The following is a 13,019-nucleotide window of genomic DNA, read 5'->3' on the forward strand; positions in this document are numbered from 1 at the left end:
AAGCTGGTATGGTGTCTTAATATATTATATACATAACGGTCAACTGCGGTTATTATAACGTTCGTACACCGATCTGATACTCGTGGGCGTCATTTGACTTCCGATGACCGTGTCGGTTTTTATGAAGCGTTTTGGTTTCGCGTGGCGTTACACTAAACTACTGCACAATGTGTCACGCGAATAACATGAGATGCATGTAAGCCGTGTTTTAAAATAATTAATCGGGGTCCAAAACGATAGTGATTCAAATAATATACTGATTCATTATTTAGAAGAAAAAAAATGATTTTATAAAACGAATGCGTAAATTCGCGTATTCGGGTTCTACGATAATAGAATAATTTATATTTATAATTCTATGATATTATATTGCATGCATGCACTTAAAAAATAGATTATCGATATCAGTTGACACAGGTATTAGTAATTGTATGACCAAATTCAATGTTTTCGCACACAATATGTTTTTATTCCAACAATTGTTATTAATTTATTTATCATTATTTATTTTACAGATGACCTAGAGATTTGAATATTTGTTTGTCGTCGATACATATTTAACGACTAAATTATACCGATCGTTATAGTGTACAGCGATATTAAGCCCACGTGCCAAATATTTCTCCTAAAAGTGATACAAATCATAATAATATATTATTATATTATGCGTGGTATATAATAATAATGTCATGTGCCGTGTGTATAGATAGAATGTGGCCTGTATAAATCCCGATCGAAATAACAATATAATGTCGATTCAACTAAATAGCACATGCGTACATTACACGATGTGGTCGGTTTACATTTATTTCGATTGTCTACACCTCTGTGCCATATCATTTGCATTGAATTATATTCTGATCTCGTCCGAGTTAAGTTGTCTATCCATTTAGACGGCGCCGTATTATTGAGGAGATTTCTCCTCATGGGTTTAATTTTTTTTTCACACCATTATCGGACACGCGGCACATAGGGGTTAAAAGGGTAAAATGTTTGAACTAGAAATCGCGTGTCCATTATACCACGCAAACATATTATAAGCCCACACACATAAAAAAAAAATAAATTAAAATTTTGTCTTTCAGGGATCACTAACTTCACGATTGACTCATTGACTTGAGTATACTTGCCATTTATGGGTTTCTCTTGTGTTTACTTATTATTAATTGTCTATAAGTAATATTTAGTTATTTTGTCTATGCTTGCTTAAATCATCCATTATGCTTTATTATACTATATCAATGATTAGTAACTCAAACTTTTAAACCAAAAATGTGTCTAATGACATGTTGTATTTAAATGACTTATTTTTTTGCTTATTTTCTAATAGAAGCTCCAAATATATTTTAATTATTTATTTAGCAAGAGCATCAATCATTATGTACAATCACACGTGACCCCAATACCTACTAAATAAAAATTCGTGTTTCAATATTAAATTTACGGTATATTATGAATCTGTACTATTTATTATTTAGTTAATATGTATGTATAAAAAATATCCAGCAAAAAATAGTCTTTAATGATTATACGTCGATTCTAATATTATTATACGTAAAACAACCGTGTAATGATAATATAGTTTATTTTATTTTCGATGAAATTCCAACAAGATATTTTAAAAATTGTATTATGAATGTTAGCTAATACAATATAGGATGTATATAAGCTCTGCTGAGAGTTAATAAAATTATTACCTACGATTTATTTATAAATGCGTACCTGAGACATATGTATTATGTACATAATTTTAAGATAATCGTTTTCTATTCGCCTTAGTCTACAGAGGTTATCCATCTAATTTTTTTTTTTTAATAAGTGTACCGTTAAGTTGAAATAGTGGAAAATGCATTGCGCACGATCATAGTGCCAAATAGTTGCACTATACGCAATACGCCATACGCCAGACGCCACTTGAGTATTCACGACTTTCTCCCCCCACCTATTATTATACTTTGTTGATCTACTATTATACTATTGAAAAAAAAAAAAATAGTTTATTTGTATGATACCCTTACCTAAATATGAAACGTAAAAAGATACTTATTAATATTATACATATAATAGAGTATATAGGTATTAAGTTAAAAATTTTAAATGTTATAGTTGATTTTAATGTTTTGTAAAACGGGTCATTTGTGAATCATAATTAATTTAAAAGGGTAGGTATTTACATTTTGATAGATCCATAACACTAATATAATATTAAACACGTGTACATGATATACTATACTATATTTTAATTTTTTTTTTTTTAATAATAATTTACATTAACTTTTGAAATATAAATACACAATTAGGTTAAATTACATATTTTTTTCCGCGAAATTTTAAATACTTTTTGTAAACAATTATTTTTGATTTATTTTAAATGGGTTACAATAATAGTTGGGGAAAATATGCCGAGGTAATTTTGATATTTTATTTTAGAATGTACTATGTTAATTTTGAAATGATTTGTAGATACAAATAATCAAATAATAAAGCGTTTACTTCGGATGTCCAACATAAAGGTTTTATGTTCCGTACAAGTATAGAATATAAATACGATAATAAAAAAAAAATACCAGTAATGGTATTCGTTTAAAAACCGAATTCCGCATTCAAATTAGTCATCCCAATATAGCAAATATTCCGAAGGTAATTTGATGACTAATACAAACAGAATTTTTCAAAAACCCATAGTAAAAAAAATCTGTATTTGGAATAAATTAATTGATCAAAACATTACGTCAACACATTTCGACTAAAACGAATAATTATGCGTATTTCAATCAATGCTTTCACGGATCAATGGAACTGACGATTCTCTTAAAAAAAATATTTAAATATGGCTAGTGATCATCGTGTAGTAATCAACTATGATGGTTACTGGTAACAATCACTTTTCAAACTAAATATAATAAAATAAATTTTTTTTTAATTATAGGTACATACATAATTTAATCATCTGCTTAAAAATAACTATGCATTCATTTTTTTCGATATTGTACATCGAAGTCTATTTAATTGAACATTTTGAACATTGAAAGAATTATTATCGTATAAGTATTTTTTTCTGATTTAATATAATAGATATCTATGGTTTGATTTCTATGCTGATATTATTATTAATTGATATTTATATAATATTAATCTGTGATGTATATTATAACTTTAAATGGTACTTTGTAATTGCTTACATTAAAAACATCGTAATAAAATGGTCATAAAATTAATAAGATTTTATTTACATATCAACAAAAAAAAAACGTTAAGTTTTTTATAAGACCCATTTGTTAAATTCGATACGCTTACGTTTTTTTAGTATATATATATATATATATTCTCATATTTTAATATTTAAAGTCATATATTCATGTATATAAATGCAGTCACTCGGTTCAATGATTGCCTTAAAATAGAAAGGCGGTATTTTTCTCATTATTCAGGGAAAACATTGGCATTGGTGACAAAATATATGGTTTCTAGTCGTTGAGAAAAAATGATTTCGATGTTGATCAGAATGATTCAGAAATATTAAAAGGATTCATTTAATTAATGACAAAGTAAACACTCTCTCTTAAACACACACGCACTATATATTATATATTATTCACGCGTACGATGCATACACTACAATTAGATTATAGTCTTATAGTTGGTCATTGTTATTTGCTGTGAATTCGAGAGGAACATCATCACTTTCATCCGACAACCTTTAAACGCAGCGGTTATAATATACTGTGGTTACAGCACCTACGTGCTTAATGTCACAGACCGGATATTTCTTTTCCGTTAAAAACTTAACTGCATTAGTCGTAAGTATTACGTTTAATTTTTTTTTTTTTGTGACACTCGTTCGACCCGTTTGGTAAAATGAAATAATATTACAAAAAAAAATACATGCATATATATATATATATTTATACACAAAATAAATATGTATTATTCTATAAACTTCGCGTAATAACGACGTTATGCAAAACTCGGCAGGTACCGGAGAGAAAACTCGCATCTACGTATATTGTATTGATACTCGCGTGACTCGTATTACTGCGTATTATAGCAGTCCGCGGAAAAAAAACCAACGGGACGTAAAACTCTAAATCATACGCATCTTCACCGGCGCTATAATATAAAATTAATAATTATAAATGCGTTATACGTATAATCGCCGTATCATTACTCAACACGCACACTGAACTAAAACCGTTTGCTGGTTGAATAATAATAGCAATATTTGGGTCCAACGATCGTAGTATACAATACGGCATCAATGCGTATATTATTTAGTAATACATGAATAAAAGGCGCGCAATTATATGGGGAAACGTAATCAATATTTTATGTTTGCGATGACTTTTTTTTTAAAGATGTCAAGGTTTTCTAAGCCCCCAACAAACGTCACCGTTCTTGAAAAATCTAGATGATATTTTAGAATACTTTTGGGTTGCGTAGCCGTTTGTGACGATTTCGCGTTTTTTCATCCATTACAAAAAGGATGAACCGATAAATATTATAATATATATTATACCATTGTGACGTTGATGTGATCAGCTGACCACGTTCCGAAAGGTCTGTCAAGACGGTTATGTGACGTTTGAAATGTGTTATATATTATTATATTTCCTTTTTTCCTCTTTCAAAAACACAATTTAACCAGAATTTTAGCCCCGTCTGAACACAATGGGAAAATGTGACAGTAAACTCACATGTACGGGGAAGAGAAAAATATTAACTCCTACGAATATCTGCACGTCTTGAGCGCGGCAGTCGTCATATACGTGAGTATGTATACCACGTCAGGTTTTTTTCCCACCTTTTGACAGCCATAAACGTTATTTTCATCCAGATTTCATACTTCGGAAAATGTTTCCGACCGAGCATTTCGGATTTTGTTTATATGTTTGAACTTTTTGTCCGCAATAAATAATAAAAAAAAAAAAATTCGCGTTTAATACGTATACGATAACAAATTGTCTATGAAAAAACGAAACGAATCAGCCTCTACAGCATACTTGTTACCTTTAAAATTTCGTCGTACATTATTTATTGTACCGTCCATCCAGTGCAAATGTAATTTTCTATAAATTTTGTTCAATTGTATGCCAAAAAGGCCACTCTGCAATGCAGACACCTCAATGCGCGCGCGCGCACACACACACGCACGTATACATAAACGTCCAAAACAATATTTTACTCTTATGCTAAAATCTGAATTAAATGGTTTTTGGCATCGGTTTACCGTTCTCCGTTTGAAATTTACAGAGTATTCCGACATTTGTTTTCGAACTACCTAACAATAATAATGTAAAAGAATGCAAAATTCTATTTATTACAAATGTTGTATTAGGTAAATGATTAGAACAATATATTTTGATATATTCTATTATATCATATTGGAATTATTTCAAAAAAAATATTTTAAATTACATCAAAAATTATTATACTTATTATTGATTATCTGTTTTGATACCAAATGATATTTAAAATACATAGTTTTATTTTAACATGTATAAACATAATAACTTATTATTAATAAGTATAATTTATTATCAGTTTACATAAACTTAGTTATAAATTATATACTGTTAAGTTGTTGAATTTGTATAAACTTATAATACATTATTCTAAATGAATGGATTTTAATCCATAGGAATGTTCTATATGTGTAATGTGTGTATTATTTATATTGTATAGTGTGTCTAGAAAGTTAAAATATAGGTTCATTTACTGTATACTCGTCTGTATGCGCAGAACGTTTATAAACTTTCTAGACACATAGTATCTGTGTATATATTAAAATGCATACGTATTTAAAATAATTATTAATATAATAATATGTATTAAATTTAATAGTGTATGCATTTCAGAAGTTTAATTAGGTTTTAGGTGTACCTACCGTTAGTAATGTATAGTATATTAAACAATAGGTATGATACGTTACACCTACTTCTGTATTTTATTTTACAACTAATTTATAAACTTAAATCAGAATCGACACGGACAGCATATGCTATTCACGACTATAATAATATGTATATCTATTGCAAATCCGCTAAGTGTCCATTAATAGCTCCCACTTTGAGACATCTAAGAGATATTAATTCCCGTTCGTTTTTAACGGAAGATTTAACTAGAATAAACCAAAGTATAATTTGAACTACTTTTAAATTATTTTGAATCAAATATCAAGTTATGCGATAATTTGTATAGCTATTAATTAAGTCTAAATAACATAATGATGATATAATAGTATATTATTCATGACATTCTACTACAATTATTTTATAGATGTTTCAATAATTCAACAAATTGTTTTTCTGCTCCGAATATACTTCGAACGTGTGTTTTATCAACTCAATATACAGCTGAGCTATGCACAAAAAATACTGCAGCTGGTGTACTATTTTTAAAGTGGTAATTTATTATAATCGTATCTTAATACGCATTATGTCAGAATTGTGCGTAAAAATAATGTTCAGAAAATTAGCGTTAAATGTAAGGAAAAACACGATTTTATAAAATAATCATTTTATTAGCGTTCCAAAAAACTTTATCTGTACTAGGTTAATAATAATTGTAATCATTTAACAAATGATTTTATTATAACTCCTGTAATATAAAGCTGGTGTAATACATAATTAGTTATCTCATATTTGTAATGATAAATAGATAACAAATGACTGCAAACTAAATAAAATTACACCGTTTAGGTCGTTTATCGTTTTCACACAATTGCCCCACGATGATGAACCGAGATTACAGCATCATCGTGGATATAACACATGTTTGTATATCTGTTACTTGGTGAAAAAGTAATAAAATCAAAAACTATTATTTTTAATATGTTAAGATATTTATCGTATTTAATATTTTTTTTTTCATATTAATATCATAATATAGTAACATTGACTTTAGTCACACCGAGCCACAGTCATATTATGAAAATATTATATGGTATATATACTATAAAGGAGTATAGGACGTAGGTACCTAAATTATAACGGAATTTACGGTAAAAAATTGTCCAAGTGGTCGTGAAAAAATTCAACAGCGATGTATGCGATTATTTTTCTTTCTTGTACAAAACAAACTTCGTGTGCCCTAAATGCATGACGAACGTGAATGGGAGACGCGTACACATGAAAGTCGCCGTCGGGTCTGAGAGTATACGATAAATAGATTGTATATAGTACGTCTGCGTGGAAAGATAGTATTATAGACGCGGAAGAAGAGGAAGTGAAACGACAACCGCAGTACTGCAGCAGATGATCACGACACGACGCGTTTCCGCGGCAAAGACTCCGTCGCGCCGGGTCATCTATAGACTTCGCCGTCGCGAATCACCACAAAAGTGGCGACGGCAACAGCTATATAATATAATATCAGTGCGCTTGCAACAACCTGTGTAAGACATAATGTAGGAATCGTAATTTTAATGACTTTACGCCACCGATAACAGTCGGCTTGTCAATTATATGACCTAACAGACGACGGGAGAAGGAGGAAGGGTTAAGGGGATTAAACGCTTTCAGCGTCCTGTGAACGTATTACGTAAAGTATAATCGTGTATTCAAATCGCTAAACTTATGAGTAGCAATCCTTGACTAGGATTCTAGTCAATCCTTCCCTTTATAACAAATTATTAACTTTGACAAATCAGAATTTTGGATAATATGTCACTGATATAGTTATGTGCATAGGACGTAAAGTTTCTACATACGAATCATGTTTTGAATGGCATTACCACTACTATACGTCTCTATTGTATTATACACATCTTATACGTATAATATATATTATACATAGTTGAGTATTATTTCCAACGACGCAAAGTGGCGTTTAAATCGAACCAACATCGACAACGTATGTACCATATTACACATTATTATAGTGACGCGATCGACCGATGGAAGTTTTTTTTCGTCGAAAATGACTACGATCGTCGTCGAATAAAATCACAGATATAATAATACTATCCTCAAATAATGACTGTCGAAAAAATAAATAAGTTATGCCAAAAGAAATCAACTCGTCGTGTCAATGTACTAATATTATTCGCATGGCAATGAAAACTCAAGTATACGTACACATAATGGTGTTATTATTATTAGGGCTGGGTATTTGTTGCCCGTTGGCACAATAGATCCACTAAAATAAAAATTCAAAAACGTCTTTAGAATTACAATAAAATCTATTTTGAATGCATTGATTACTCAAAATAAGTATGTATAATGTATTCGTATATTATAAATTATTATTTGTATTGTAAATAATTAGTTCCTTTTGTTCTAAAAAAATAAATATACTTAAAAGAAGTCAATTAAAAAAAAATAATTTGATCATTACCTGGAAATTCGTTAGTTACGTTAATAGCTTATAACGACTCGCGTCATAACACGCGACGTATTAAAAATGTTTGGTACAAGCAATCTGGGCAGAAAAAAACGCGGCGGTATAACATTTTAAAATAAAATTATTATGACGTCACACCGATGATGGCTATATTATTTTCCACTAAACGGTATATTATTAATATTTTACGTACAGACGTCTAATACGCGCGCGACTGCGTAGGACAATAATTATTGTCATCGTCATAAAGTCGTTGCTTCGTCGTATTAACATCCGAAGTGGTCGTATCGTATACATAAATTATAAACGTATAATATTATACATATTGTAGTTGGTAATCGTCTTTTACACGCGGATAATCGAGGACGAGCGGTCCGTTGTCGTCGCGTATATACCTACGTATAGTCCAGCGCGCGCGCGCGTGTGTGTGTGTGCATACGTTTTCGGTCAAGCACCTCGCTCTGACGAACAAAAATAATAATAATAAAAACAATGTGGATTAGACTAAAACGACGACGGTGAACTCGGGAACAGGAGAAAAAAACAGACCCGCAGCAGTGAAATACGCGTGCGTTTAAATTGTTTAAGGTCAGCCGTAACAGCGATTTTGTGCACAAACCGTGCAATATATATTATACGCTGTACACACACACACACACACACACATATATTTTACTATATTACATGGAAGGCGTGCTTATATTATTTATTTACTGCACTACTGCAGGATTAGAAGACCCCCGAGACACTTTTTATTCGCACCATCATACTCGCCAGTTAACTCTGACATGATTATCGGAGACGGTTTTTAATTTCTCTCCTTCCCATCCTCTATATATATATATTTCATTCATCTCTGTATCTTTAAAGCGTGATCATTGACGACGAAATTTCTGTACAATATTTTCATTTTTAGTTTTTACGACGAATCGCAATCGACCGCGTCGACTCCACCTCCTCAACTGGGACGACGACGACGACCACTCATACGAAAACCGTTCGCCGTCTGTTGCAGGAGGCCGAAGGTCTTCGCGGTAAAGTGCGTACAATATTATATTCGTATAACACTTAGAGCTGTTTGTCGCCTAAACACAAAAATCGTTGCGAAACTATAAATTAGAATAAAATACATAACGGCGAGTGGCGACAGGTCGGCGGTAGCTATTTACGTGTACAATAATATACCTAATGATAATAATTATTATACCTACTATTATGTGTATCCCTATGTATATTATTTTGGTGTTAGTAGTTATGCCGTGGTAACTGCTAAATTATCACATAATAACCAGCCGGTCCCTATATTATGCAGTGCAGTGTATTGTATTGTTTTCGTTTGTACGTTATGAACACGATATATCGATTTAACTCGGTTGGTGTATAATATCTACAGTGGCGTACCTAGCTAAACGGATTGAATGGAATACATCCCTCCCCGAAATTTCAAGAAAATTTGAAAATACTTAGTGTTCCGTCAACGTAGTCACCGACCACCGTACCATATACAATTGTAATTTGTTTGGAGATAACTACATAAGACTTAAGCGTTAAAAGTACCTTGCATGGCATTAGCTCATCAAATTGATGTGATATCTTAGTTAAGTTTCCCCTGTATAACAAATTTTTGGTCCTTTTTTTCCTCATAAAGCAAAATATTTACTACCTAATCCATTGTATAGCATAATTTAATGCTGTATGTGATATTACATAGATTTCATAACTTCAGTTGCGCGCGTCGTATATTATACATAGCCTGCAAATAGGCCAATAGGCGATATCTAATACGTGAACGCGTACGTATAATATATAAACATTATAAACATATAGTACATACAAGCAATATAATATATGTATTATCATTAGAATAACACGAATTCGAATTTTAAGAATATATATTATACATGTATATATATTATAAATTACCCGGGACGCAATCCACATATTATTATATTATTGTTCTCCGAGCCCGTTTTGATATGTTATTATAAAACTGATACGTCTTTACGTAAATAATAATTGCATGCATTTTCGTCACGTCACGTGTGCACTTACTTCATTGATCATTAGCTTCGAGACCTCGACGTCTACCGGCTGTAACAGAAACAATACCAATATACGTTAAAAAAATAATACGAAAAAGGTAAACACTATAGACACTATGTAATGATATACTATTATTTTAAAGTTGCAGTTGTAACAGTTGAATTATAGTATGAAATATGTATGAATTATACAGTGAACGACGTGCGCGAATATCGTACACTAAAGGCAGGTATTGTTATATTATTTTTTTCACTACATAATTTTATTACACATTATTGTATAGGTCAGACGAGAGGAGGTCTGAACGAATTTGTCTCCATGCGATTTGACGATGGATTACGACACGCGCATATACGCGCCTGTTACAAGGTTTTAATGCGACAAACGCAATTATTAATCTGAAATTCTGAAGTAATAAACACGATAAAAGTTGTAGACATAGAACCGATAAAGCAAATGTAGGTGGTAGGTGCCCACATAATAAAATACAGTACGCGCGTGTACAATAGGTCCGAGTTACGAAATTTAATACAGGTGTAAATCACGTTTATGCTTTTTTTTCCAATAACTTTTTCACTCAGTGATTAACCTTAAATACCATGCAGCAGTTGACTTTTGAAATAAAACAATCATTACAGTTAGGTAATGGTAATGTTTTTTTAGACTATTAATACTGCAGTTTCATATATGCACCATTCAAACTTATTTTCTACCATTATCGATATGGAAATTCACATTATTGGCACGTAAACAAAATTAAGTGTGTACAATCATACGTACACATACATGTTTTATTTGTGTTTATAGTAAATTGTTTAATAACATAACATTATATACGTTTAAACATGACTAAACACTTGAAGTACCTACCTACCTTATATAATATTAGCATACCGTATTATGGACGAGACCTTCTCATCGATCATGACAAAGATGACCAACCACACTATAATTTTATTGTTGTTTGATGTTTATCGTTAAGTGTATGACTCTATCGGGTAATGTTAATTAAGGACAATCTAGTTACTCTCTTGTCGTCCACTTATAACAAGGTTGTATAAGTATATACAATCTCAGTCTCTTCAATTTTAAAAGATTCATTTGTCTCAGATCTATTACAAAGGCCAAACTAGAAACATAATGCAGTGATGCAAAGCGTGCTGCAGTGTAAGTCATTCCAGTACACTCGGAGATAATGGATATGTAGAGAGCTATTAAACGTTAGACACAAGTACGTTATATTAAGTTAAATATTTTCTCAGTGATTTTGACGATGATACGAGTCATCCGCAAACATACGATCGACTGCCTTTCTCAAAGCGTTCACATAATCAATTGGATAGTTATTGCGCAATAGTAATAATAATTATATTGACCGTTGTTATAGCCGACGAATAAAAACGCATATTTTGATACGATAGTTTTGAGGCATAAATCATTGTATTATATCTACTGATTAGGTATATAGACAATGATAACTATCTTGTTATAGAGCTGGATCGAATGTAAGTAATAATATTATTATATACTTAACTATATTTTTTTTATTTTATTACGAATCTTTAAAATATCCTGTTTGTGTTGTTATGCAATCGTAAAGAATATTATGCCTAAAATCAAGTGTATAATTTTATCATTTATACATAATTAATGTAAATGTCATTTCTTTGTTTTGACAATAAAATTAGTCGCATAACATATTAGTCAGGTAGATATAATATGTAATATTATATAATAAAATGTCAAAAAAATAAAATAATACTTCTAAAATCGAATTAATACATTTGTTTAGAACAGATTGCTATGCTAATATTATTAGGCGGTTACGTTTTTTTATTCAAACAACATGCCGATAAAAAAAAAAATACCGTTTTGTTAAAGCAGAATATTATGTATAAATAATCAAATATAACGTTATCTAGTCTAGAAAATATATACATATATGACATATATAATTTTAATGCAATAAATATCGTAAATTATTATTTGCAGATATTTCCGCGGAGCTTCTACGAACATCCGGCACCGAGGCCGGCCAAGGACGCGCGGGCGCCACCATCTGTTCCCACTTATTTTAGAATGTGGACCGGTTCGATGTTCCGAATTGAAAGCAAATGAAGAATGAAAAAAACACTGAAAATCCTAAGCCACGTTGACGCCGTCGCATCTTCGTCACTGCGGCTGTATCATATTCTGACGACAAGCGGTATATTCCTCTCGTCGTGTGGTCCTAAATAATCGCAAATCCTACGCATGACTCGTCTGCTAAAAAACAAACTAGTCCATTCCGCTCGAATGGTTCTCGTGCAGGCGGGCGCCCAATAGATATAAATATATTATGTTAATTCCCCGTAAATCAGCCGTCGCATAATCCTATTTAACGGCAAAACGAACAATAAAATTAAAAAAAAAAAAAAAACAAAAATAATTGATGAACGCATAATATTATACGCAATATAATATATTTCTAGAAGAAAAAATAAAATTCATGCGTCGTAAATATTATTATTTTTTATTCAACTTCCTCTTTCACTCTCTTTATATAGCTCTGCTCCTTTATATCGACATATTCATGTATTATACAATATACATATGTGTTAAGTAGGTGACGACCAAACGGGGATGGTTGAAGAATA

At 31.0% G+C, this 13,019-nt stretch overlaps 1 protein-coding gene across 3 annotated transcripts in view; it reads right to left on the bottom strand.

Annotated features, from left to right (window-relative positions):
* Positions 1-13,019, bottom strand: part of LOC112591127 (beta-1,4-glucuronyltransferase 1) — a 66,150-nt gene that overhangs the window by 21,448 nt on the left and 31,683 nt on the right. For 2 of the 3 annotated variants that reach the window (XM_025334820.1, XM_025334819.1), the window contains exon 2: positions 10,393-10,431. The exons of the other annotated variant lie outside the window; for it this stretch is intronic. The gene's annotated coding sequence lies outside the window, so the exon portion shown is untranslated. The remainder of the gene's footprint in view (positions 1-10,392; positions 10,432-13,019) is intronic. 3 annotated transcript variants of the gene reach the window in all.

Source organism: Melanaphis sacchari, unplaced genomic scaffold (genome assembly GCF_002803265.2).
Source record: "Melanaphis sacchari strain LSU unplaced genomic scaffold, SCAv2.0 Contig12_pilon_pilon, whole genome shotgun sequence".
Taxonomy (NCBI): domain Eukaryota; kingdom Metazoa; phylum Arthropoda; class Insecta; order Hemiptera; family Aphididae; genus Melanaphis; species Melanaphis sacchari.